The 27,343-nt window shown below is 47.4% G+C and overlaps 1 protein-coding gene and 1 long non-coding RNA gene across 3 annotated transcripts in view; both read right to left on the bottom strand.

Annotated features, from left to right (window-relative positions):
• Nucleotides 1–27,343, bottom strand: part of LOC138528336 (F-box/LRR-repeat protein 8-like) — a 370,015-nt gene that overhangs the window by 236,998 nt on the left and 105,674 nt on the right. The gene's annotated exons all lie outside the window — the stretch shown is intronic.
• Nucleotides 18,451–22,417, bottom strand: LOC138528349 (uncharacterized). Its single transcript, XR_011284125.1, has 2 exons — nucleotides 22,148–22,417; nucleotides 18,451–19,591 (listed from the first exon to the last, which is right to left on the bottom strand). It is a non-coding gene; the product is annotated as an uncharacterized lncRNA (long non-coding RNA).

Consider the following 27,343-nt stretch of genomic DNA (forward strand, 5'->3'; position numbering starts at 1 on the left):
GGCAGTACTTGGGTATGAGGCACCATGCCTCATACACAAGCACTGGGATGAGGTAGAGGTACATGGAGGTAATGCCTGACTTAGCTACCTGTATATTCATTACTCCTAATCCCACTCTTCCTCATGCCAGTACTTACCTATGAGGCAAGGATCCTCAAATGTAAGCTCTGGGACAAGGAAGAGGCACATGAAGGTAATTCTGGGCCAAGGAGCTGATTTTGGAGGTTGGGGTAGGGCATGGGAGGGAGAGGGGATGTGTGGGCGGTGGGATTGTGCGATAAATCATAATGGTTGTCCATGTCCAGGCTAAGCAGGCATGATATGTGGTATTAGTGGCTAGAGAGGCATTTTGGTGCACCCAGTCTAGTTATTCCTCAGTTTATTATGACATTTTTTTAACTGCACATTTCTGATAAAGCAGTCCTGCTAAGTGTAATTACCTGGCTAGATTGTCATTTGGGTGCTGCCAGTCTACCCATTTCTTACTGCAGCATTGTATATTTTTTTGAGCATCTGTGATAAAATGATATGATATAAGTCTATTATAACATGCCTTACACAAGTGTTTCTTGGTGCGACAAGCAATGGTGTGAAGATAGAGGGTGGACAAGACAAATGATCTTACTAGGCCTTGTGTCATTCAAATCATGCAAGTGCGAGAATGAGAAATGCAAGGGAAAGGGGGGGGGGAAGTGCAAGGAAGAAGGGAGGGGAAAACAGGGCTGTAATGCTCTGAGTAAGTGCAGCCAGGACAGTGAGGCTCTAGGTAGTGCAAGGAGTACAAGGGACTGTAGGGTTACAGTTACAGTCCATACGTGTGTAGTAGGCCAGAGGCAGTGCAAGGGTGACTGATCAAGAAAGAGCCTGGACTCAGTGAGACTCTGAGGGTAGCCAAGCAACCAGTCGGTACAGCAGACAGGTAGGTCAGGTAGGCCAGCAGGGGAGGGAGAGAGTGAAAAGCAGAGGAGAAGAGGAACGTTTTGAGCTGCTTCCGGAACATCAGGTGGTCCACTTAAGTTTGGGAGGCACAGGGAGGCATCTGCAGAGGAAAGCGATCTACCCCCCACTCTCTGCCTGAAGAAGCGTCTAGCCCTTAGAGAGTTGGAGGTAGCCGGGGGAAGGGCTCGAAAAAAAAGGCATTTTGAAAGAGAGCATTGGATGTAGTGTGAGCCCGACCCCAGAAAGCCTTGTGGACAATGCAAAGGGTCTTGAACTTGATTATTACAACCACGGGGAGCCAGTGGAGAGATTTCAGGGCTGTAGAGATATGATCCCTGGGCTTGTGGTCAAGGATAAGTCTTGCTGTCCTGTTCTGGATTAGTTGCAGAGGGCGGAGAGAGGAAGGCAGCTTGAGAAAGAGGTTGTTGCAGTAGTGCAGCCTAGAGAGAAACAGGGCTCTGGAGACAGTGAGCTTCTGGGGGAAAGTGAGAAAGGGAAGAGTCCCTTTGAGGAGGAGCAGCTGGTAGGTAGTGGGACTTCTTGGCAACGTCCGAGATGCAAGGAGAGAAAGAGAGTGGAGTCGAAGATGAGACAAAAGGTTTTTTGCCTCACAGGAAGGTGAAGGAAGAGGGCCCTAGGTGGGCGGCCAGGGTGATAGAGGGAAAGCAGGGGCAGGGGTCCCAATGAGAAGGATCTCCATCTTAATGGCACTAAGGTAGATGTCATTGGCGGTGCACCAATCCTGAATCACAGATAGACAGTCAGCAATGAGCAAGAGATGAGAGGAGCCTGAAGGAAAGCGGAGAGCCATCCCCATAACACTGAAAGTTAGAGGAGAAGGTAGGCCAAAGAGGCCAAGTAGAGGTTGAAAAACAAGGGTGAGAGGATAGAGCCCTGGGGAATGCCACAGGTAGAGAGGTGGCAGAGAGAAAGGGACCAAGTTGGACCTGGCAGGGGCAGTCCAAGAGGAAGGAGGTCAGCCACTCCAGGGCCTGATCCGTGATGCCCAGGTTCTCACGTAGTCGATTTATCAGAATGGCATGGTTGACTGTGTCGAAAGTAAAGGAAATATCAAGGAGGATTAGGACAGAAGGAATGCTGGAATCAAGGTTAAAGAGCAGATCTTCACAGGTGTTCAGGAGAGAGGTTTTGGTGCCTCTGGCAGCTCTGAAGCCAGACTGATGGTCATGGAGACAACCAAGAGATTCAATGTGGAGAGTAAGCTGGGAGATGGGCAGCTTTTTTTCCAAGAGTTTGCCCAGGAATGGGGTGATGGAGATTGGACGATAGTTTGCCTGACAGGTAGGAAGGTAGGATCGACAGACGGTGTGTTGAGGAGTGGGTGCACAAGGGAGTGCTTAAGGGGAGAGGTTATGTTCCAGTGGTGAAAGAGTGATTACAGAAATCGCCAAGGTGCAGCGAGGGTGTCAATATGGTCCTTGATGGTTCTGGAGGAGCATGGGAGCACCGTTTGGACAGCACTTTCATGGATCAGACTTGTCTGGAAACCTTGTCAGGTGTTGTCAGAGAGAAAGAGGAGAAAGGACGAGGAGAGGTAGAGATGGCCAAAGGGGGGGCCAAGAGAGGGAGAGGAGATAGTGGACAGGATGTCCTGAGTTTTAGCAGAGAAGTGAGAAGGCAGAGCCATGCAGAGGGTCTGGGAGGGAACAGGAGAGGTAGAGACCGCAACAGGATTGACCAGTTACATGCAGATTTTAAAGAGTTTGGCCCTGTTGTTAGAGGCAGCAGAGACCCAGGCTTCAATGTGTGCTCTCTTCTTGATGAGTGTTATTGCTTCGACTGGCATTTTTGCGCAACCAGTCTAGGTATGTCTAAATGTGGCCTGGCATGCTTTACTGTAATGTTATAATGTGTCTACACTGGTCTACATTGTGCAGCCAGTGGGACATGTTTTCAATGTGGCATGGCATTTTTAATAGCAACGCGTGATTTGCATGTATTGGATTGGTTTTACCCTACAAAACAATGGCAAACACTCTGGCTTTTTAGCCAATTTTTCTCAGAAAGAGTGCTGTATATTGCATTAAAACACATATTCATGTCTTTCTCCTAGTACAGTGTGCAGTATACCCCTTAAGCAGCACGTTCATGCGTATTGTGCAAGCGTGATAATCTAGGCCAGGCCAAGGTGTGGCACGACCCATGATTTTTTGCCGCACTGGGGGGGCCCCCTCAGCATGGCTCGCAGGGGGGCCCCCACATTTTGTGTTACGCCACTGGGTTAATCCCAAGTGCTATGCTGGATCATTGGACTGTTGGATTACAAGTCCCCACTGGAAGCCCATCTCGAGGCACCTGAGGCGAGAGTTTTTCCAAGTTGCCTGGGGCCGTGGGTTTGCTGTGGTTGGTTTTGGTGTCTGGGTTCCCAGAAACTCTGAAAGCCCCTGAAACCTCCTGAGGCACGAGACATGGCACCCTCGCCCTCGGAACACTAATGGAGGAGTCAGAGCTTTTCCCCACTTCACCATACCCTCCACTTCTCTTTTGCAGACAGCTTGCCTCCCAGCTTACTGCCCAGTCTACTATGCAGGAGTACCCAGAATCTAAGTCTGAGCGCAAGCTTCTAGCCGTAAGGAGAACAAGAGGGCCTGCCCTTTAAACCCTGGCTGGGAATGTGGCAGGGAAAGCACTTCTGGATCTGGTATCCTTCATGAGGAAAAACCCAGCAGCATTTTTAATTTCACAGGGGAGACTAACTCTTTGTAAAGGAGATCAATCATCTTCTGGGTTTTAATCAAGATGCCTTGGGAGGGGCAATAATTGCAAGAGGTGAACATTATGGGGGAGAAATACCCAGCAGGTTGCCCGCTCCGAATATTGGCGTTAGTCACACAGTGGAAGGATGGGAAGAAACGGCCATAAATGAAAGCCTGTCCACTAGCATAGGGAAACCTCTTTGTATGCACACTATCAAAGCTAAAGCCCCTATTGATGGAAATTACTTCCTGCTTTCAATTCCAGCCAAAATATCCATGGTCTCTGTTCTTCTCGCTCCTTCTCCAACCTTCACTGTGTCCACCAATCATTGTTCATCTGTTCCGGAGAAAACAACCACTATTGGTGGTGGATGATGATGATGCCATATCAATCCAACCCCCTGCTGGTGGGTCCCTCCATAGATCTCAGGGGGTGGGGGGTCTGCTACCCAAGTTTACCCCCAAGAAAAACTGCTTGGTCTCTGATCCCAAGTCTGTGTTCAGTTTCATCAAAGACTATTTCTTGCCTACTCCCATTCTTATTCCCAATCCTGTACCATGCCTTTTGGATCTAATGGACACGGAGATGGGCAATAGAAATGAAGATAAATCATCCCCCCGTCTCACCTGTAGCACTTGGGAGTGAGAACATGCCATCCACGTGCTCATGGTCCAGCTCCTTCCTCCAAACAACTCTATTCAGGGCTTCTAAGCAAATCAATCAAGGCACCTACTTTCCAAGGAGGTTCATATTACTCTGGGATGTAACTGTGAACGAGTGCTTGCTGAATTGGCAGTCATCAAAAAACTGTTATTGGTCCTGATTGAGGCTCAGGTGAGGGGAGGAGGTGGTATCCAGGGGGAGCCTTCAAGTGTTTTACCTGCTGCTACAGAATCCTGTAATCCATCTCTGGAATGCCCTACCAAGCTAGCCATACTTGGTTCGTCGACTCTTGGAGAGAAGATTGTTCCCGACCACGCGAGACCCCTTTCGGCTATTGTCCCCTGTGAGCCCAACGACTATATGCATATGATGCTTCCCCAGTCCAAGCAGTTATCCAAGCATATCATGCCTAGCAAGGTCCCCAATCTTCATGACCAGCAAACTGCTCTGAAGGCCCGTGAGACAGACGCATTGGGAATCCAATGCCCCAGTGTGAAGGTGAAGAATCCTAGAGCCTGCAGTCACTGGTCTAGGGAGAGTACAACTAAGGGCTATGATCATGGGGGGGCAAAGGAGTGACACAGTATTTCTTCATGGGGTACCTAAATGAACTGCTAACAAGCGAGAACCAAGGAATGCTTGATCAAACAAATGCCAGCACTGGCTTCGTACTGTTAGGGGTTGCGCTTTTGTTTCCAGCGAAGCCCTGGTGGGCTGTTGCAGAACGTTTGGTGAGGATGATAACCCTTATGACCATGTAAAACTGGTATTTCAGAATACGAGAGTGGCCAAACGTGTGCTATGAAGTTCTGTGTGTCATGGTCGGACTGCCAATAGCTGGATTATAATTAGCCTGTATCCCTATCCTGGAACTGCCCGGCCACGGGGAGGGGGGGGGTTGGGGGGGGTGTGGGGGGGGCAATTCAATTAACTATGCTTTATCTGGTGCGAACCTCGCATCCTTGTGTTGACTTGACAAATTGATGTGCGAAGCGGAAGGATGATCTACCGGATTGGGTCTAAACTAGGAACTGGAATCGTTTGAGTATATAAGTAATATTTCACAAGATGGAAGAAACATTTTTATACAATACAGGGAGGGCATGAATTTCTGGAAAACATTACCTATGTCTTTGAAGGGGAAGGTGGCACTCTGTAAAATGGTGGTGCTCCCCAGATTGTTTTAACACATATTCAATACCCAATTAAGAAGGTATTTTTCAAAATGCTACATAGACAAATTGGCAAGTTATTGTGGAATACAGGGAAACATAGGGTAGCTCTGAGTACATTACAATGTAGATACGAGGATGAGGGGGCTGAATTTACCACATTTTGAAATGTATTTCATAGCGGCCCAATTGCAATCTGTGGCCAGATGGGATTCCTCACCGTAAGTGGAAATCGCTGGGGTATCCCGACTCACTGACAGGGCACTGAGCTACTATGGCATCCCATAGAGGTTAAGAGCACTTCTATTGTCTTCACAGTGAAATGGGAGCTATGGAAAGAGTTGCTGAATATGTTAAAGGTGACAAGCCTTTATAGTACCAAGTTAACAATAGGGTTTGATGCACAGATGATATCTATAGGGTTGGCCACATTGGACGGAGGCAGTTGTATTGTGCTGGGGGATCTATACATAGGTGGCCAGCAGATGACATTTGATCAGTGGAAGTCGGTATTTGGTATGTTAACTGGTCATTTTCTTACATATGCCAGGATCGGTAGGAGATTAGCTGAATTATGGGAAAGTATTCCGGAGGAGTCAGAGACGCGCTCACTGATGCAGCCTCTGTCAACATTAGAGGAGGGGGGCACGGAATTACCAGACTGTATGCTGCCCTTCAGGCGACCTGGTCACCGGAGGAGTTAGTGGTCAAAAGTAAATGGGAACGAGATGTGGGCTATTCTATTACGGAGAAAACAGTGGTCCCAAATATGGGAACAAGTGACAGTCTCTCGTAACGTACGTTTCCAGTTAATTCAATGTCATTATTTACATAGGGTATTCATGACCACAGCCAAATTGCACAGAATTAACCCTTTGATGTCATATGAATCTGCTGGCTTCTGGCATATGATCTGGGAGTGTCTGGTGATCAGCAGATATTGGAGGGGAGTGATGGATCGACTGAACTCCTTGTTGAATAGTACTTATGAGTACTCCCCAAAAGTTTGCTTATTGGGTTTGATTCCCAGGAAACAATCCTACAAAACTCGGGGCAGGATGGATAACTTTCTGATGGTCTTGGCCAAGCATAGAGTAGCAATGTCCTGGAATAGTGCCTTAGGTCCATCAATCGAGCAGTGGCTTCACGATGTTCAATAATGGGGAATGGTAGAAGTGGAATATTTAAGGAGAAATAGAAATCCGGGTGAGGATGTCAAAGATGGATTGGAGTCAATTATTGAATCGAACTGCCTTTCTCCCCTGCCTTAAAGACCCCATGAGAAGAATTTCAGGAAGGATTAGGCAGAATGGGAGTTGGCACACCAAATGTAGGTGTGGAAATTGTATTGCCAACAGGAATGTTGGGGTCTGCGCCAGAATTATTATTGCGAAGAGATTGAAACTCTGCTACTGCTTTGCATACAATGAGGGCACGGTGATGGGGGGTTCAAATGAGAGGGATGGGCTAAGTGAGGGCTTATTGTACATTTGTGCATCATCGCAGAAGAGCGTGATTTCATTGGGGGTTGTTCTTGTCAATGTTGGATAGGACTGGATATGGCATGTTCTGTTCATGTTTTATTTTATGGAGACAAATGTATAAAGAAAAGTTTTTTATTTTTTTTAAACAGTTCTGCCTGCAGCCATTCAATGTATAAGCGCTATGCATGTCCCTCACTGAAGTCCTGTTAAAAACAAACCCTAGCAAAGCCAAGAAGTTGGGCTTGTTTATAAGTATTCTGCATTTGTCAGGCACTGCTATTATATGCCCAGGTACTTTCACAATTTCGCAGCTGCTACAAATGATACCCAGTTAATACCACTAAGGCAGTGTCCAGCAAATGCCTTTCCCATGCCTACACAAAAGCCCAAACTGTTAGTGCCAATGCTTGTTTACTAGGTGAAAAGGGGCAGCTCCTTGCCTGCCCATTGACATTTTCTGAGTTTGTTATTGTATCAGAAATCCACGTTTTTCTCGTTGTCTGTGGAGATTAGGTCCTGAATTACCACATGTGTATACACTCCTATCCCTAATTCCGAGGTATACTGTTCAGCTGTCTGCCACCTTTTGCTCTCCTGCTGTTTAGAACTACAACTCCCATCCGCCCTAGTCAGCACAGACAACAGTAGGAGATCATGGGCGTCGTGGTGCAAAACATCTGGCATGCAAAACGTTGCAGACCCTGCTGTACAGGGTTTGCACCTTGTGAGGTACATGTAGGAATGTTTTATGGGGTGTGCAACCAACAAGAGCCCCTTCAATTCACCCTTCACTCATTTGCAATTCACAGAGTTGTTATTTCTGATTGCAATTATTAATCCCACAGAAGGCCACCCACCTCTCAAACTGGAGGCTTTTTGTTGGTATAATAAATAGCCATCCCACAGTAATGATTTCAGCGTGCATGTCTCCTGAGTGTGCACTGATCTCTGAGCAAAGTGAAGCATTATAAAGCAATTTACTGTAGCCCCTCACATTCCAAGATAAACAAGTTACAGATTCTAGTATGTTAAAGGCAATTTCTGCATCCTATTTTTAATTCATTTTCTTTCGAGAGTGCTATTAGTAACCACGACCAATCACCTTTTGCATAGTCCTCAGTTTTCTCTTGATGCATTAATACCACTCGTCGATTAGATCATGAGCCATTTTTACATAATATTTTAAGGCCTAGACCAAAGTTCGATTTATTTCTTTCCTCTTGTGGCGGTATTTTAATAGCTACAATGTCAGCTCTAAGGGGGTCAAAGAAATCCACTAAGTCGATATCTTTTGTTAAAATGAACCTAAATAGTGGTCATGTTATTTTCCGAATAGACTACAAAGGTATGTGCTGCGATTCAGAGCAAAGCACCCATCTGTATGCAGTATTTTGAAGTCTGTGAATTCAACAATGTGCAGAGCTCCAGAAAGCCCAGATAAAAAAGTCAATGCGAGACAAACAAAAATCAGAAAAAGGAAAGCAAGGGGAAGAACGTCTGAGAAATAGGAGGGATTCTTCACACCTAGATCTTGTCACTCCTCCCCAAGGGGAAGCCCCTCCCCTTGCGGCCAGGGTAGTGAGGCCGCTACCCAACATTCCGCCCCGCCCGGGGGTGGTGCACAGTGGGAGAATCTCATGGGGAGAGACTCCCCTCTGGGAATAGGGACGACCATCTAGGTTATGGCCAAGGACACCGTACCACAACCACACATCTATCCTTTCTCCTCTTCTCATTGCTCAGTACCTTGTTGAAACATTTACTGTTGTAAGACTCAGGACCTTGTCTATCTGGGAAGTACTGGGATGAAAAAAAACATAGCAGACCCAAGGAGATCTAGGACTCAGACGAGTTGCACTGCGGAACGATGAAGATCAAACCCAGGAAACAGAAGAAGGGCTTAACGCTTTCACCAAGTGTATGCTTGAAACGTAGTATAAAGGTCGACAAGGGATTAGACCTTTTGTTGAATCCACCCGAAGGAGGCATTCGGTGCAAGAAATCTCTAGGACGGGAGAAAATCCTGTACGGGAACCAACCCGTAACGGAGGACGCAGGCTGAGAGCCACGAGACTCTTGGAGGGCTTCGCAAGAGCGCAGCCTCGCCAAATGCTCAGAAGAAGGGAAGATGAGCAGCCTGAGAACAGAGACGCCTGAGGCATCACTGAACCCCAGCCTAAAATGTCCTCGTATTTGGCCAGTGAAAGGCAGTCACTACCTGATCCTAACACTAGGGGTGGCATCATGAGGGAGGATCACATGGTAGGAGATGGCTGTCGGGGTGAAATGGTGACTCCGAGCAGAACATTTATCAGTAAAAGAAGGTTTTGAATACCGAATAAGTAGAAAAGGGCAAAATTCTCCTTTAATGATCAGCTTGGGGAAACCTGTAACCCACATTGCCAACAGTCAAGAGACTATAAAGAACAGACAAAAGGGCAATAAGGGCGCAATTCTCCTCTCGTGAGATATCAATTTGGGGAAACCTGTAACCCATATTGTCAACAGTCAAGAGACTATAAAGACAGGTAAACATTGTACAACCCTCATCACTTGGGACAGTTGTGTGGAAAAACTTGTAACAAATATTGCCACTAGCAGAAGAGACCATTTACAGTTGTAGTAGTTTTTCTTCCTGGCAGGCAAGTAAACCAGGAAAGGGCAAAGTTGTAGTTAATCCTAACTAGCCGAGTAAGTGGGAGCTAGTTCTTTTTATTTATTTATTTGGCATTTATTTCAGCGCACCGAACCCTCAGGCATAAAGTGCAAGTTACATTATTGAAGTGCAGGAATACGTATATAGTTGAAGACAAAATAGGTGTGGGTCAGCATGCTAGGAGAGCTTTGCCTCATGGTACGGGGGAAGTATCAAGTATGCAGTATTAGGTGTGTAAAATACAGCATAGTACAATTGTCAAATATTACACTAGGTAAGGTAAACACAACCTGGCAAAGCCTCATCTCTTGGTACTTGGTAGGTAAAGGTGATTGAGCATGTGCCATAAAAGACAGAGGTCATAGGCAGTAAGGCAGTGGGCGATAGCATAGTGCATATGAACGGATCAGATAAGTGATATGCGGCTTACCAGTGCAGAGTAAGTGTCAGGGTTGTAGTTCGGTAAAGGCAGGTTGCATAGGCAGCGCAGGGCTTCCCAAAGTGAGAACAGCAAAAGCGAAGTGTCTGGGAACCCATGAGCAAAAGGAGCAGATCGATGCGCTGAACCGCCGGAAGCCCCAGGCAGGCAGCAGGCCTTAAATGGGGGCCTTAGGTGGGAGGCCGGCCCAGCCTGCCGGCTAGGAAGCTGGTAAGATGTTTAGTGTGGGGTCTTCCAATCAGTGGGGCAGAAAAGCAGCCAATTTAGCCAATTTTCCCCTCATATATCCTAAAAGAGCCTGGCTAGCTAATAAGAAACAGTTACCAGGAGCTACCTTTGGCTCCCCAGGCCAACTGATGAGGAAACGCAACTATGTGAATTTAACTCTTTGCATTTGGGGCAATCTATAAATAAATATTAGGACACATCTATATGGCATTTAAAGCATAATGGGATCATAAATAATGGATACAATTATATGTTTACCTTTTATGTGGAAGTTAGATATGCGTCATCCTATGCCCTAGCTCCTAGTTCCCCAGTGGTAGCCCCTAGTGACTGGTTACTTATGGTTACCCATGAGCTGTAGTTCTTACTTATCCAAACTTAATTGTGAGCCCTGCAAGGTCATCTTTCTTTAGTTGTAGTTTATCTCACCCCTTTTTACTTTTAATAAATATGGCAGACATTGAGAAAACAACAACTTTGTGTCCGTCTCTCATTTATGACCCCTCACACGGGCGAAGCAGAGAGGCGGAATCCAGCCTCAAGAAGCCCTGCAAGATATGGATCCCAAAGCAAGGTAACAGCCAGTACGGGAAAGCCTGAGGGGGCACAGGGACAGTCATCAGGCAGCTCCCGCATGACCTAGTAGTAAGCAAGCAGCTTCAGGCTCACGGGAGGGGCCGAAAGGTGCTAAGGTGGCACGCAAGACATATCGCGGATAGGGGAAACCCCAACACACACGGAATAAAGGTCTGGGACCCTTAGAGTTACACATATGCAAATCATCTTCCTCGTGGCAGTACTTGACAAGAGAGTGAACCAAGTGTGCCAAAATATCAGATCAGAGAAATACGTCTCTGTGACCCGCACCCAAATAAAGAGAGAAGTACAAGACATCTTCCTCGTGGCACAACTTGGCAGGAGAGTGAGTCCTATGGGACTCAATGGGAATGGGGATTTCCCGAATTCCGCCTCCGGAATTCCCGGGACACCAAGGTCGTAATGCCCTGGTATTTCCGGAGTCACGGAGGCGGAATGGTAATACGAGTCCGGCGGTAACTGAGGCGGTAAAACCACCTCGGTTACCGCCGGACTCGTAATGAGGCCCATTGTTTTGCTTTCCCAAGTTTTTTCCCCCAGTACACTGAATGAAAACCTTGAACACTGGAGGGCAATTATTTACAAAAACACTCAGCTAGGCTGTAAAATGGCTCTTTGCAGCCTCTTTATTCACCAAAAGCATACAAGAATGAATAAATGCAGCAATAAGAAGTCTAGATAAAATACATCACCATTGACACAGCCGCAAAGCACACAACTCATCTCGCCAGAAGTCATTGAAAAGCTCCCAGTCAGGCAGAGAGATCTCATCAACGGGCCTGGAGCAATGCATCCATCCTCCAAGTGAAGCTTTCTTCCTGACTGCCTCAGCACCCCTCATTTTAAGCCCTCTGCAAATGCGGCGTGGCACCTCCTAGAATCTTCTGCTTCTCAGAGGTCCTACTCGTTGGCAGCTCTCATGAGCTCCCGGTCAGAGTGACCCACAGTAACCTCAAGGAGCAGAACTCTTCCCCTTCTCAGGGAAGCAGCAAAAACAACGATATAACTCATCTTTAGCTCTGACAACATCCATGGTAACGCCATCAGGTACCAGCCAGCACCGGCTCATTCTAGCCTATGCGTGCACCTTTTTCCCCCCAACATGCCCTTGAAGCAATGCGGACTAAAATGAGCAGCGCTGAAAAAATGTTTACCAATGGATTAATACGAGCAACATTAAGAATTCACATCAAGAACAGATTCCACTGAGGCCTGGAGCAAATGTCCATTATGGCTTTCGAGTGCACCAGAATGCACTGCGCACCAACGCCAAGTTTTAGTACAAAGCATTACAATCCACCCATGGACATTTGACTTCCAAAACTCAGTGGCATCAAATTCATCTTCTGAAACCGACGAAACATCATAACTAAGTTAGAAATACACTGAGTACAACAACAGCAAATAATTAAAATGACAACAATCACACAAATACAAGCAAAGGTGTAACGCAGAATTCCTCCAACATCTGGAATCCAGGAAAATAACCACTCCCACCAATTCTCAATATGGTATTGTGTTACCTGTACCATTAAGTCTTTTAAACTTTGAATGTGATTTTCAATAGACTGGGAATGGTCACTTAAATTAAAACAGCACATGCCTTCAAATGCATTACAACCCAGGTTATGGTTCAGCAACAAATGATCAATAGCAGCTTGATGTTGCAAGGCTGCCTTTCTGATAGTTTGGTTACCTAGAAGCAGTTCATCTAAAGCAAGCTTGTCCATCCTTTTTGAATGTGGGGCCGAAGCATTCACTTTTTGTCACCCGGAGGGCAGGCGAGCCAAAAGTGAACACCCTGACCCAAAGCAGTATATTCAAAAGCGATGGTGTGTGACCTTTGACACAATAGCATCACAGGCATAGCCATGCAGTCCCAAAGATAGCTTTTTGTGTCGGGGGCAGTGATCAAAGGTTAGTTTCTTGTGATTTCTTCCAGTGTGTATGTGTTGATATTTCTCGGAAATAGTCGGGGCGACCGAGCGTAGTGAGGGAGCTATAACAATCTTGGGAGGGCTTGGGGGGGGGTCTCCCCCCCAATATTTTTTTTCCAAATATGGGGCTGAAATTGTGCATTTTACAGCAGGAAAAGTGACCAAACAGCCATAAGTTTACAATCAGTTCTAAAGGGGAACATGTACATTCCATGTCCCTAACAGCAGACAAGAACATTGTAGAACACAACACATTTTAATGATCAATGTGTCCACAGTGTAAAACACCACTGTCACTGATGTAACACATTGACATGCTGCATGTGCCCAAAATATGCCTCTGTAGCAACATGTCTATGCTGGCTGTTCCCAATTTAGGCCAGCATTGTCCTCTACAAAGCATAATTGATGCTGCCTGAGCTTGTGCAGTGTGCCCAATACATATGCCAGCTTATCTCTGTAATACACATTCATTACTTCTGTGGTAATGAAAGAAGCATAATCCAATTCCAGGGGGCACCTGAGGCAGTAAAAGTCCTCCGCCACTGCCCGGTTTATTGGTCGGACCCAACATTGCAGAAATAAATTAATTAATCGTGTCCACGGACCCGACAAACATTGAGCAAATAAATAAATTGGGCAAAGGAGCCGATTTAAGAATTTCCCGGGGGGTGCCCAAATATAGGAAGTGACATAACCAGCACTTATATGACCGCATTTGCACATAGTCGCCAACTTGGTGCGAGGGGGACGGGGGTGCAGAAGAGTGGAAACATTGGCTAGCATGTATTGCATATACTAAAGGCAAGTAAGAAGGAGGTTTAAGCCTTCCAGTTGCATTCCAGTAGGCCAATATTGCCCCTACTCCACCCCTCTATAAACATCCAGGTTGTAGTAGCCCTCAAAAGGCAGAGCAACACAACTAGGATAGGAGAACGAAATGCCATCCCATCTTGTGAGTGTATCAAACCTCAGAGCAAAGACTGTGCATGTGCCTTGGAGCACAATCTCACTAATTTGGTGCAAATCTCGCAAGCGGGAGCATGGCAATCCCCTGCGTGTGTGTGGGCTGCATACCCCGGATCACTTGCTCACTTCTTCAATGTGAAACTCTGTCCAAGGCAGTATTGTCCAAATGGTGAGAAGTGTAGTATTTTCACATTAACTATGCTTAAGCACTTTGGGTTATTGAATAGTGCTGCTACATTCGGAGTAATTCCATCCCTTTAAATATATTAGCTCTTGTATAACCACAACAGTGCTGATTTATTCTGATGATGATGAAGATGATGTTAGACTTGCTCAATAGTTCTGGTTCTGTATCATTAAATGTACTTCAGACATTCAGAGTCTCAGGAGGATAGCTCAGGGGCAATGTGCTCGCCTTGGAAGCAAGACGACAAGGAGCAACACAGGTTCGATCCCTCTGGGTACATTATACCTCTAGATCTGTGCACCCCTCTTTCCAAGAGGGGTGCACAGATGTACAAATACACCCAACCCAAAACGATTTTTAGAAATTGAGGGACAGACTTGCTTTGCATCTGTGCCTCCATTTCTAAAAATCGTTTTGGGTTGGGTGTACCTCTACATCTGTGCACCCCACTTGCAATTTTTAGAAATGGAGGCACAGATGCAAAGCAAGTCTGTCCCCCAATTTCTAAAAAATCGTTTTGTGTTGGATGTATTTGTACATCTGTGCACCCAGCTTGCCAAGAGGGGTGCACAGATGTACAAATACACCCAACCCAAAACGATTTTTTAGAAATTGGGGGACAGACTTGCTTTGCATCTGTGCCTCCATTTCTAAAAATCGTTTTGGGTTGGGTGTACTTCTACATCTGTGCACCCCTCTTGCCAAGCGGGGTGCACAGATGTACAAATACATCCAACCCAAAACGACTTTTAGAAATTGAGGGACAGACTTGCTTTGCATCTGTGTCTCCATTTCTAAAAATCGTTTTGGGTTGGGTGTACCTCTACATCCGTGCACACAGATGTAGAAGTATACCCAAACCAAAACGATTTTTAGAAATTGAGGGACAGATGCAAAACAAGAGCATCTTGCTTTGCATCAGTCCCACAATTTTTAAACATTTTTTTTTACCCGGCTTTTACCCGGGCCGCCAGAGAGAGACACAGTATGGATGGAACAAAGGGCCATCCATACTGCGTCTCTTCTCTCCGGCCTGGGGGGCGGGGCCCGGAGCACACGCATACTCTGCGCCCCTGAAGCACCAGAGGCAGTTACAGACCACGGCCCGGTTTATTTATTTATTTGTTCAATGGTTTTCGGGTCCGACCCGAAAAACATTAAACAAATAAATAAATAAACCGGGCCGTGGCAGAGGCAGTAACAGTCCTCCGCCACGGCCTGGTTTATGTATTTATTTGTTCAATGTTTGCCCGGTCCATGGACCCGATTAATGTATTTATTTCTGCAATGTTGGGTCCGCCCAACATTGCAGAAATAAATAAATCGGGTCCACGGACCCGATAAACATTGAACAAATAAATAAATAAACCGGGCCGTGGCCTGTTACTGCTTCTGGTGGCCCCCCCACCCCTTTTAGGGGGCACCAGGGGCAGTAACAGTCCTCCACCACGGCCCAGTTTATTTCTTTATTTGTTTAATGTTGTCCCAACGGCCTCGCGGGCCACATGGAGGGCCGCATTGTGGCCCGCGGGCCGTATGTTGGCAACCTTGATCTAAAGCTTGAGAGGTATAGTTGAGACCTTTTATCACTAAACATGCTAAATTAATCAAAGATGCATAGCCCCCAGCAGCTAATCCCCAAATTCCCACCAATGAAAATGCCAAGAGTCAAAACGTCTTATTTTGACAACAGGTGCACATTTGAATCACAGTCTGGCGATAGCCCTACAGATTTGAAAGTTGATCTTCTCATTCGATGGAACGCTGGTTGTAAAGAAAACATCATTAATCCAAGGCGTGTTAGAGCACAGGGTCCTCCGGGAAAATTAGTCGGAATGCAAGTATATGTAATGTTGCCACACGAAAAAAGCCATCCTGTTGGAAGTTTCACATGGTTCAAATAACTAGCAGCCACAACTGTTTGATTACAGGACACTGGGCCTCATTCCAAGTGTGCCAGTCCGTAAATAGCAATGCCGTTAGCACTGTACCGGCGCCGTTTTCTGTACCGGCACATTCAGAGTCACAAGTGTGGAAACACCGTCAGCACAAAGTAACACCCACGGTGCTACTGCACCCGGTAGCACCGTGACCGTTAACAGTGGAAAGTCGGCAGACATCCCTGAATTACCGGCACAGCGGTAGTACGGGCATGTCCCCCCTACACTGAAACACTGATAAAAATGGCGGTGGCACCGTGACCACCGTGCCTGTAATACTGGCACCACAGACAGTGCCAAGTGAGCAGCAACAGGCCCCAGGTGTACCAAACTAGCACAGCTGCACACCATTGACCACTGTGAATGCAGACAAGGACCACATCCACACCCAACCCACCTCCCAACACAACCATGCTAGTAAACAGGCCACAGGTGCATAGAATTAGCCCAGCTGCACATCATTGACCACTGGGAATGTACAAAAGGAGCACACTCACACCCAACCCATCTCTCAACACAACCATGCTTGCAGTCACTGTAGCAGCAATTGGGATGGGGAACCTGCAAAGAGCTAGAGGATGAAGCAGCTGAGAGGCAGAGGAGGTGACGTAGGAGCAGGAGGCAAATGAGGAACCAGTTGGTCATGCCTAACATCAATGTCCAGCAGGTAGCACCCCACATCAGGGCCTTGCCCTGGAACCTGACCCCAAGCTAAATACACACCCTGTACGAGCTTGAAAGGGAGACCATAATATCAATAGTCACCCAGCATGATAAACATATGGACTGCAATCCCCCCTTGCTGAAGGTAGTGTTGGTACTGCACTTCCTTGCAACTGGCACATACCATCACACCGTGGGTGAGCTGCACGGCCTATCACAACTCTTTTTCTCTGGGGTCTTGTTCCAGGTGCTGGATGCACTGCTGCGCCATGTGGCAGACCACATCGCCCTACCCCGAACCACTGCCCAGGTTAATGCCACCAAAGTGGCGTTCCATGCCCTTGCAGACATGCCCAATTGCATAGGTGCGTTAGATTGCATAGGTGCGTTAGATTGCAACCATGTGGAATTGGTGGCCAGACATGCCATTGAGGCAGTGTATAGAAATCACAAACTATTCCACTCCCTCAACCTGAAAATGGTCTGTGATGCTGAACACCTCATCACCCATTACTGTGCATGTTTTCCGGGATCCACACATGACTCCACATGTTGCCAGGGTATATGGCACGTCACATCGGAAAGCGTACCTGGCTGTTGGGTGAGTAGACTGACCAATGCAGCACTCCTGTGTATTGGGGGAGGGGGAGGGGTAAATAGGCACTCACCAGAGTGCACCTGTCTGTTGGGTGAATAGACTGGCCAATGCATGACCCCTGTGTATTGGGGTTGGGGGCTAAATAGGCACTCACCAGAGTGCACCTGTCTGTTGGGTGAGTAGACTGACCAATGCATGACCCCTTTGTATTGGGGGGTAAATAGGCACTCACCAGAGTGCTCCTGGCTTTCCGCTGCATGAGGTCCATGACGGGTTGCTAAGTCACAGGAATCCATGTACCGGCAAGGTCCCCCTAACCATGCAGTGCCATACTACGCAATGGTGACATGTACATGGGAGTATTGTCACCAGTGAGAAAGAAGCAGGTACTCCCCTGTGCACACTGCCTACTGAGCCCGCTGCGCACAGCAGTGTCTGGCCTCTTGCACGCTGTGGGTGTGGAACGCAGATTGTTAGCACCATACAAGACATGAGGCTCCTAGTAGGCAGACACACACCCTTGTTTACATTGAAAGGGATAAGACATGTAGTAGCATTGAAGGTCATATCATGACTGCAACCAGTGAGCAGGCCAACCAATTTCAGATGAAATGACAGACCAAACATTAGACTATTGAAATGTTGTCACATGCAACATAGTCGAAAATCCATTGGGTCATCCGTGGCATGTACTATGCTGTGTGCTAATTACATTCCGCAAATGTTTACATGCTCTTATCACTGAAATGAAATTTACACCAAAAACATTCAATCACCATTCTGTCACACCCATGCAGGTGATGTCGGGTACCCCCTCCCCCTGCCATGACTGATGACACCCGTTAGACGCCCACGGAACAGGCATGAGGAGGCCTACAACCGGGCTCACTTCCCGTGGCATCATAGAACAGACTTTTGTACTGCTCAAGGCAGATCGGGCCGGGCACTGATCTATAGCCCCATCAAGGTTGGCAAAATTGTCCTGGCATGTACTATGCTGCACAATATGTGTATTCGATGGAACAATGCACTGCCCCCTGACATGGACCCTGTAGATGAGGATGGGGATGACAACGATGATTGGATGGCAGTGCGACCCCGGCTGGATGCCATGGATGGTTAACATGCACGTGATGCACTAATTCACAATTGTTTTTGAATAATCCTCACAAGCACATGGTGCACTATTTCTGACATGTCATTTCTAACACTTCGATTAAATCATTAATACTCATGCAGAAAAAGAATGTCCAGTCGTGATTGATTTGCACAACCCAGTGTATTATGATGAAGACAATTGAAAACAGGTGCAACAACAATACCCTCCCGAACGTACCCTCCCACCTCCCCAAACCCCAACTATCCATCCCAACTATGAACCCCAACCAACTCTGAAACGTACCCTCCCACCTTCCACTACCCAACTATTCACATGTAGAGCAAGTGTCCATATTTTGGCACTACTTCGCCCATGCTTGGTGGCATGTTTGTCCTTCTGAGAGGAGCCAGACAGGCGCATAGATCTCCTCCTGGGGCTGCCTGCCTGGGAGCTTGTAGGCGTGTTTCTGGTGGAGGGCACTGGGGTGGTTTCAGCCGGTAGTCGGGAAATGATAGCCTGTAGAGCCAGTGCCATTGTCTATGCAGTGTTAGACTGCAGACTATTTCCCTCACAGACCCTCCAAGACATGAGGACAGTGGCACAAGCAGAACGGCCAATGGCACAGGCAACCCGCCATCCAATTGCCTGATTGCTCTCCCTCTGAAGGCGTGACTCTTCCAAGTGCTGCTGCACCAGTGTGGTTAGTGTATCCTGTTGTATCTCCATGCGTTGGAGATGTGCATTCATCTCGCGTAGTGAGGGGGTGGGCGAGCGCACATGACTTCTGGGGCTCATGGGTCTGAATGTGCCCAAAACCTCCAGGGTGTGCTCTGTGTCCTCACCAGTGTTTAGGCCTGCGTCGACAGCCCAATCGCCATCACTGATGTCTGTGGCATATGACTCAGCCTGCTGGGGTGGTGGTGGCGCACGTCCCCGTGGGATTTTACTTGGGGCTGCCTGTGTGATGGGAGCAGCAGGTGAAGCAGGCAGAGGGGCTAACTGTGTGACAGGACAGCAGGTGGAGCAGGTAGAGGGACTGCCTGTGTGACGGGGCAGCAGGTAGAGCAGGCAGAGTGGCTGCCTGTGTGATGAGGGCCGCAGATGGAGCAGGCAGAGGGGCTGCCTGTGTGACAGGGGCAGCATGGGTGTCTGCCATCTCTGCCTGGTGTACCGTTGCAGTTGTTACTCCCATGATGGCCGAGGTGCTTGCAGCAGAGGTTGAGGGACGGTGTGCTGTGGCCCTTGCATGTCAGCTGTCCATTGATGTGTGTGTTTTAACACCGTCCGTGTCAGATGATGTTCCTGTGGGTGAACAAAAGGGATGATGTTAGGGAACTGACTGGCTGAGTACTGTACAATAACATGCAACATGGTCATCGTGCTATATTACATTGTGGAGTCAGGCATTGCTGCATGGTATGTCCAACTCATGCATGTGTTGCGTACATTCAGCTGCAGGCACTGTGTAGACACCACATGTGACACAGGTGTGCTGGGTATGCTGACATGTACAACCACGTTAGGCTGTGGGTAGTGCTATATGTGTCTGCTCATGTGCAGATATTTGGGATGTGTTGTGGAGGTTGTTGGGGGGGGATGTGTGCCTGGAGTCGATGTTTGACCTGGTTGCATGGCCAGGATGTATGTGGTGTTTTCATGGTACAGCTGCCAGGGTCATATGAGGAACATGCACTCCCCAATCAGTGTGTGCCCATGTGTACGTGCAGGTGAGGGCGTACCAGTGTTGTGATGTGCTGGCAATGGCAGCATGGCAGACACACATGCAATACCTGTGACCAGGATGCACAGTGTCGCCTTCACAGATTATGTTTTCTTCTATTGTCAGTTGAGCCTGGTGAAGAGTTGTTCATCAGTGTTAGCATTTGCAGGTTAGGGCGGGGGGCCTGGGTGCGTGGCCTACGCCATATCCATGCTGTACATGAAGCTGTGAATGGGTGTTCATGCATGGGTGTGGTGCTGCAGTGTACAGGTGACGCTGTGCCTCATTATGGCTCCAGTATTAACCATGCCAGTGCTACCAGCAGCTTGCTGCTGGAGCCACTGACAATGTACATATGCTGACTTCACAGTGCAACTGGACTAATCAATGTTGAGGGCCCAGGAAGTAAGGCGGCAGGGTGTTCTTCATTCAAATTCTCGAGTCCCATACAGTCCCATGGGAGAGGGTAGGCAAGGGCAGTGGCAACATTGTTGACGGTGGCAGTGCTTCCATGGAAACTCAGCATGCCAGGACCGCAGCACCCGCCATGGACAGGCCTGTTGTGCGCTGCAGCCCTGGCAACCACTGTAATGGGGCATTGTCATGTGTTTGCTGGTCCTGTCACATGTGTGGCGGTCTACTTACAGACACCATAGTGTGAGTTCACACGCAGTCATGTGTGGTGCATTGTCATGTGGTTGTGTATGGGGCATGCTTGGAGTCAGGGCATGTGACTTGCTTTGCACTAAATTCAGTGGGAGTGCTGGGTCTGGTCGGGGTGATGTGGCCAATGCTATGGCCATTTATGTGCATTGATGGTAGAGAGGGGGTAGGATATGCTTTTGTGAGCTTTATATCTGTGCAGTTTCTGTACTCCCCAGCCTCAACAGGTGTCCCAGCTCCTTCCTCTTCTGCGCCAACTCCCTCTATGCCCTCCAGATACAGCACACTGCTGCACTTGTCCTCCCAGGCAAGCAGCTTCATGGGTGAGGGTGGTCCGCCACCTGTAGCTGTGCATTTGGGGCGGTGGGCAGCCAGAAGGTTGCGACCCTTAGTCGGAGGTCATATCACCTTTTGTGGCAGTCTTTCACACTCGGTGCTGTCACCCCCACAGCTGTCACCTTCTGGGCTGCTTTTGTCCAGATTGCCTTGCGTCGGAGCTGCGTGCTGCAACGCTGGTCTGTGGAAAATAGCTCCCCTGCATTGTCCACTATGTGGTCTACCAGCATGGTGAGCTCTGCCTCAATGAAGCGTGGTTTCCACTGGCAGGTTTTGGGAATCCTCAAAGACATGTCACTGGATGTGTTGTGGCAGTCAGTAAGGCTGGACGGCTTCAGGAACAGGGAGATTGCAGTGGATTGTGATTTTTTTAATGGCCGCCGGGCTCTTTCTGGTTTCTGGGTATCACGTTATTTCCGGTTCCTGTGTTTCCGGCTCCATGTACACGATAACGCCTGGTCTGGCATGCGCACGGCGGAGGCAGATGCACCCGCAACATTGGTGACAGTACATACGTCTACACCGGTGTTACAGGGATGGCAGTGTCACCGGTTCCACTGATAAGGGATGCGCGCGACCGACAAGCCGCAATCCTACCTTGTTTCTGGCACCACGCGGTGACGGACCCCGTAGGACCGCCATCACGGTAAGACCAGATTTTTACAGCCAGACTCAGAATGAGGCCATTGTATTGTTTACATTGGTGCATGTGCTTGTAGCACGTGAGCACAACTGCTTCTCAAACACAGTTTGGTTTTTCTCTTTGGTTACGTTCAGCTGTTAACATTTGCCAACCTTTTTTGGTTCACAGGTCATACAATAGCAAACATCGCCTTGGGTGACATTGCACATCAATATCCGAGTGAGGTTTCTCCATTTTTGGATGGTTTCTTGGCAAAACCTGCAATATTCGTAGACGGAGAATGATTGCCGCACATCGGAATCCTACACTAAAGAATCATTGTGCAGAACTCTAAATGTCTGTCGCAAAACTGAAGCCGGCATTTGGACCGCTACTAGACATGTGGTCAGCAAATCTCCTGCATTGTGCACATCAGTCAAACAGAAATGTGAAACGTTCAAAACCTTCAGTGCGAGCTATAACCACATGTTCTGTTTGGGCAATCATTGCTGAATACCTCTGCCATGCTAAAGATATCTCCTGTCGAGTGGGCATCATGGTTTCTTAAATCTGCACCTGGCGTGTTCTCAAGCTCGCTTTGTGAATCTTGTTCTTCATGCCTGTTGTGGCTGGTGCGTTGGTGTCAGCCTTGGATAGCCTCTGAATATCATTCCCCAGCATCGTCAGACTCACATGGCTCAGCTGTGCAGATATGGCACCTCACTGTAGTGTGCCGCTTAACCCTCCCGAACTGAGTCCATTTTGTATCACAATTACACCAGTTAGGCACAGGTTCTACAAGGCAAACGCAGAAAATACATATCAGTGTTGATAATCATTCTATTTAGTAGCATTTATCTGCTGGCACATAGTCCCATTTCTTTTTGCCAGGCTTCATTACCAAAACTACTTGGTCCTTGCTGGATACTAGGACATCCGCAGGTACGGACGGGCACTTGGTTTTTCTACCCACACCTTCGCACCTCGTACCATGCTCTCTGATGAGCCAAACCCATGGTGCCCACAAGTAGTTACTACCGTAGGGGGTTCCCCCTTTCTGATCATGGACAATTTAACAGGTATGACAATCAGTTGGGCTATCCGGTCTCCCTCATGGATAAATAGTGCTTGGTCTGCGCTGTTCATTAAAATTGCTTATTTCTCCTTTGTAATAAGAATCTATTATTTGACCCAGTACTTGAATGCCCTTCAATGCTAATCCAGCTCTAGGTGCAATCAATCCCATGTGTTCTGGTGGAATTTGTACTCCAATTCCAGTTTCAATTACTGCTATACCTCTTGGTTCTAACGTGATTTCTTGATGAGAATGCAAGTCTACCCCTGCATATTCTGGGTTTGCGCGGTATGGCGCTAAAACACTTGGCGTGATCTCCCAATACAATAAGGTCTCTTCAGCTAAATTAAGTTGCATCTGTAATGCAGGTGTCAACATTCGCATCCATGGTGTTTCATTTTCAGTCAATGGTCGATTATTCAAAATCTGCAATGCATCAAACACACGATCACGCCAGCCATTCAGACTGCCATTGCCCAATTTACGCAATTGCTCTTTCAACAAACCATTCATGCGTCCAATCAAACCTGCCGCTTGGGGGTGTTACAGTACATGATAAAGCCAATCAATGTTTTTCTCTTGACAGTATTCCTGAATTAACTTACCTTTGAAGTGCAAGCTGTTATCGCTAACGGTTAATGGTGTTTAGTTGTGTGGCTCTCTTGCATGGCAGTACCACAGTACCATCAGATATCCGGAATTTGTGTCCACAATCGTACATGCATACTGACAACATTTACTGATTAGCAGAGGCCCGATTTGCCAGATCTGACCGGCAACTTACCCCTTCGTAAAGTGCCCTGGACAATATGAGGGATGGGTCTGTGCCTCTGATGTTGACACACAAGACATTGCAAAATTACTGTTCTCACTACCTCTAAAGGGATACTAATCCCCCTAGTCTGTGCCCACCTGCAAGTAGCCTTCTCTCCCATGTGGCCACATTTCTGTTGTGCCCACTTGGCCAAACCCTCCAAATCACCCGCGTGAGCCTCTGTGTGCACTGAGGAAATCTTGGTTTGTTTGTCTGCAACAGAACTGAACCAGCAATCCAATGAGTCAGTAGTACAACGTGCATCTACACAATAGACTGTTACCTCATTTTGTGATAGCATTTCCCAGGTATCTTGCCAGAGTTCTTTTCCCCACAATTAATTGAAATTAATTTTCCACCCAATCTTCTGCCATGTCGGCAGCTACATAGCTAGCCCATTAGCCACTGACCATGAATCTGAGTACAAATGACATTAACTAGGTATTTCTTGATTCAAAGCTTGATATACTGCATAAAGTTCAACAAACTGGCTGCTCTTTCCTTTACCTGACGTTGTTAGGATATTTTTTGTCTTGGGATTATACGACACAGTTTCCAATAACGCTCAGTTCCCAGACAAGGGGCTGTGCCATCGCTGAACCAGGCATGTTCTGTCTGTTGCACTGTCAAATCCCTACTCCCTATTTTATTGGAGACTCATGCACTTTGGTCACTTCCTGCGGTCTATAGTTGGTACAGTAGCCGCTTGCTCATGTAGCTTTGCAACCCACCTTTTCCTAATTTTGCTCTATCTTGGATATACCATTTCCACTTGATTATACTGGATTCTTGGGCGTGTCCTATCGTGTATGTTTCACCCCACTCAAACTCACATTTCTTTCGCGTCACTTTGTAGAGTGGAGCCAATATTTGCCCTAAATATTGTATATGCGGTCTCCAAAACCCAAACAGCCCTATGAATTGCTGATCTTGTTTCTTTTTCACAGGAGTGGTAAACTCAAGTATCTTTTGACAAGCTTTCGGTACCATCTCTCGATGTCCATTGTGCCACTGAATTCCCAGAAATACCACCATCTCAGCTGACCCTTGAATTTTGTTAGAGTTAATCTCCCATTCTTCCTTCTTCAACCAGTCAATGATTACTTCCAACTGATTTTGCACACTACGCCATCTTTCCCCTGAATCAAAATGTCACCAATGTAATGGGTTTACATAGTATTTGGTCCAAATGTTCTGCCACCAGCCGGTGACAAATTGTTGGGCTATGCAAGTACCTGATAGGCAACCTTGTGAAGGTATACTGATGCCCATTCCAAGAAAATGGATACTGTCCTGCACTCTTCAGCAATTGGCATAGAGAAAAAAGCATTTGCTAAGTCTAGCATACCAGGTTCCCTCAAACCTTTGTATATTCTCAATCAAATTAACAATATCTGGGACTGCAGGGACTAAAGATGGAGTGCTTTTGTTCAATTGTCTATAATCCACAGTCATTCACCAGCTCACATTCCCCTTTTTCACAGGCCAGACCGGGTTATTCGAAGCGGTAGTAACTGGGTGTAACACCACTGCTTCTACGTATTCCTTAACAGTGTCTGAAATGTCCTTATATCCCCCGGGAATGCAGTAGTGCTCCATAGATACACGCTTTGTGGCCAAAGGCACGTGCGTCAGAGGGAGTTTCAATTTGTCTACAATAACCAGTGTACAAGGTAATGCATTCATTCCAAACTGATAGGTTTTACCTCCCAGTCCCAAGGTCAACCCCTCCAGAAAGTCAAAACTAATTATATACTCAGGTATTGGGACAATCAACACTTGATATTTCTTCTTTGACAAATTGCCTTTTTTTTATTACCACTCCTGTCTGTACTGCTGCTGTTTCCTTCCCCCCACCCACCCCGGTAATGGTAAAGTGTTGACCTTTCAATGTTGAAGAATTCCCATGAATCAATGAGTCCTCTGCCCCGGTATCTCACAAAGCTTGTGTGTTTCCAGGCTTCCAAAATATCTTAACACTAACATGAGGTCGTCTGTCAACTTTTATATGAGCGGATGCTGCCCGGGCTTGGCCATAATCCTAGACAAACTTGGAGTGAGTGTTTCCAAACTCAGACTCTTCCATTGCACTCACCACTTTTCTCTAAATCAGCATACATTGGCTGGTACTGGGAAGGGACTCCGATGGACCCTTCTTCCTGTTCCTCCTCAGGAGGAGCCTAAGGTGGAGTGTCCATTTTCGGCTTGGTCACCACCTGCCTCTTAACTTCTTTATAACTCTCCTACCCAACAAGCCTTCTCTTCTAGCATAACTCACACATTTCTCTGGTTTCTATACCGTCACTCTCCTTCCGTGGTACACAATCTTTCAACAATGCCCAAAATATGCCCTTTCTTGACAACTGCGAGTCTCTACTATCTTATCTCCTTCCCTCCATCCTTCCCTCACTGCGCCCCTCTCTCTCTCTCTGTCTATCCTCACCTTTGTCCCATTCACCCAGGTACGACAGTTGCAGAATTGCATCAACCACCTCATTCTTGTAACCATATACCTGGTTGACACAGACAGTGGCACCAACCCCATATGCGCAGGCTCGTCTAGATGAACAGCCTCCTTCATGGCATGCTCTCTGATTTTCTGAATTGCCTCTTAACGTGTACCACTTCTTTTCTTCACTGGGCTAGTCAGTAGTGATAGGATATTCACGGTTACACCCTTGGGCCGCTAGGTGCAACAATGACACCTGCATCGCTTGGCAGTTTTCATCTGGAGGAGGCCATGCCCGCAATTCTTCTTGTATATTGGTTTCATGGATAGAGGCAGGAAGCGCAGCGAATCTGTGGAGTCTACCAACAGACCTGCAGCACCCCCATCAAACATTGGCACCATCCAGGTGAGCAAAGGTTCCCCTGTTTTCTTCTTCATCCGAGTGATAATCTCACCCACCTCCTGTTTTGTGTAATCTTCTCGCGTAGTTAAATCGACAACTTCCCCTCCTGGGTTATGGTGATAGGAGCCAGCTCTACGCCTCATTACCAGTTTAGCAGTTATAGTATTTTTGTCTGTTTCGAATCAGATTTTACATCCCTCTCTGGGCTACAGTCTGTGTCGGTGGAGTTCCAAATATCACCATCCCACCAATCTGGATCCCAGTCCACCCCGGCCCTGCCATGGCGATTACAGCTGCCACATTCCTCTAGTTTATGTTACCTTGCCACTTTCCCGCTCAGCCACTGCATGGTATTTATCTGCTTTATCATGCCAAAGTTTCATTTGTAACTGCTGCATTAGTGAAATGTGTTTTTGGCAGCTAACTAAGCATGCAAGAGAATCCATCCCGCCTTCCTAAAGCTGCTATTTTTCCACCTTTTTCCACTGAAACTTGCTGTAAACAAAACACGACCGTGCACCACCGAGGCTCTCATCCCATGGTTAACTCAAGCCAACACCCCACATTCATGCATGGGCTAATTTATCATATGGACTCTTTGCCCTCCCTGGAACGTAGCACTAACACAGTCCCCGCCAGTGGATGACCCCTTCTCCTTTTTATTAAACAATGTGTTTATGGCTGTTGTGCGCCAACGAAGATGGCCGCCTGAGCTGAGAGCTCCGTAACCTACAAAATCCTGGTACCAATATCCTGCAGAGTGGTGCCCGAATGGTTGTATCTAAATACATGACTTGGTGCAGAACCATATAAGGCACTCTGGATGAAAACTTGGTACAAATCCGTACCTCGGATCTCCTGTAGCGGAGCCGAGTAACAGCGGGCGGCCGGAAGATCTATCAGCGATCTGCGTGCCAAAACCGGCCCCGCTCCTCCGACACCAAACCGGGCGGCTGACTGACGGTGTCGGGG

The sequence above is a fragment of the Ambystoma mexicanum genome, chromosome 1q, assembly GCF_040938575.1.
Source record: "Ambystoma mexicanum isolate Mex_15411 chromosome 1q, UKY_AmexF1_1, whole genome shotgun sequence".
Lineage (NCBI taxonomy): Eukaryota > Metazoa > Chordata > Amphibia > Caudata > Ambystomatidae > Ambystoma > Ambystoma mexicanum.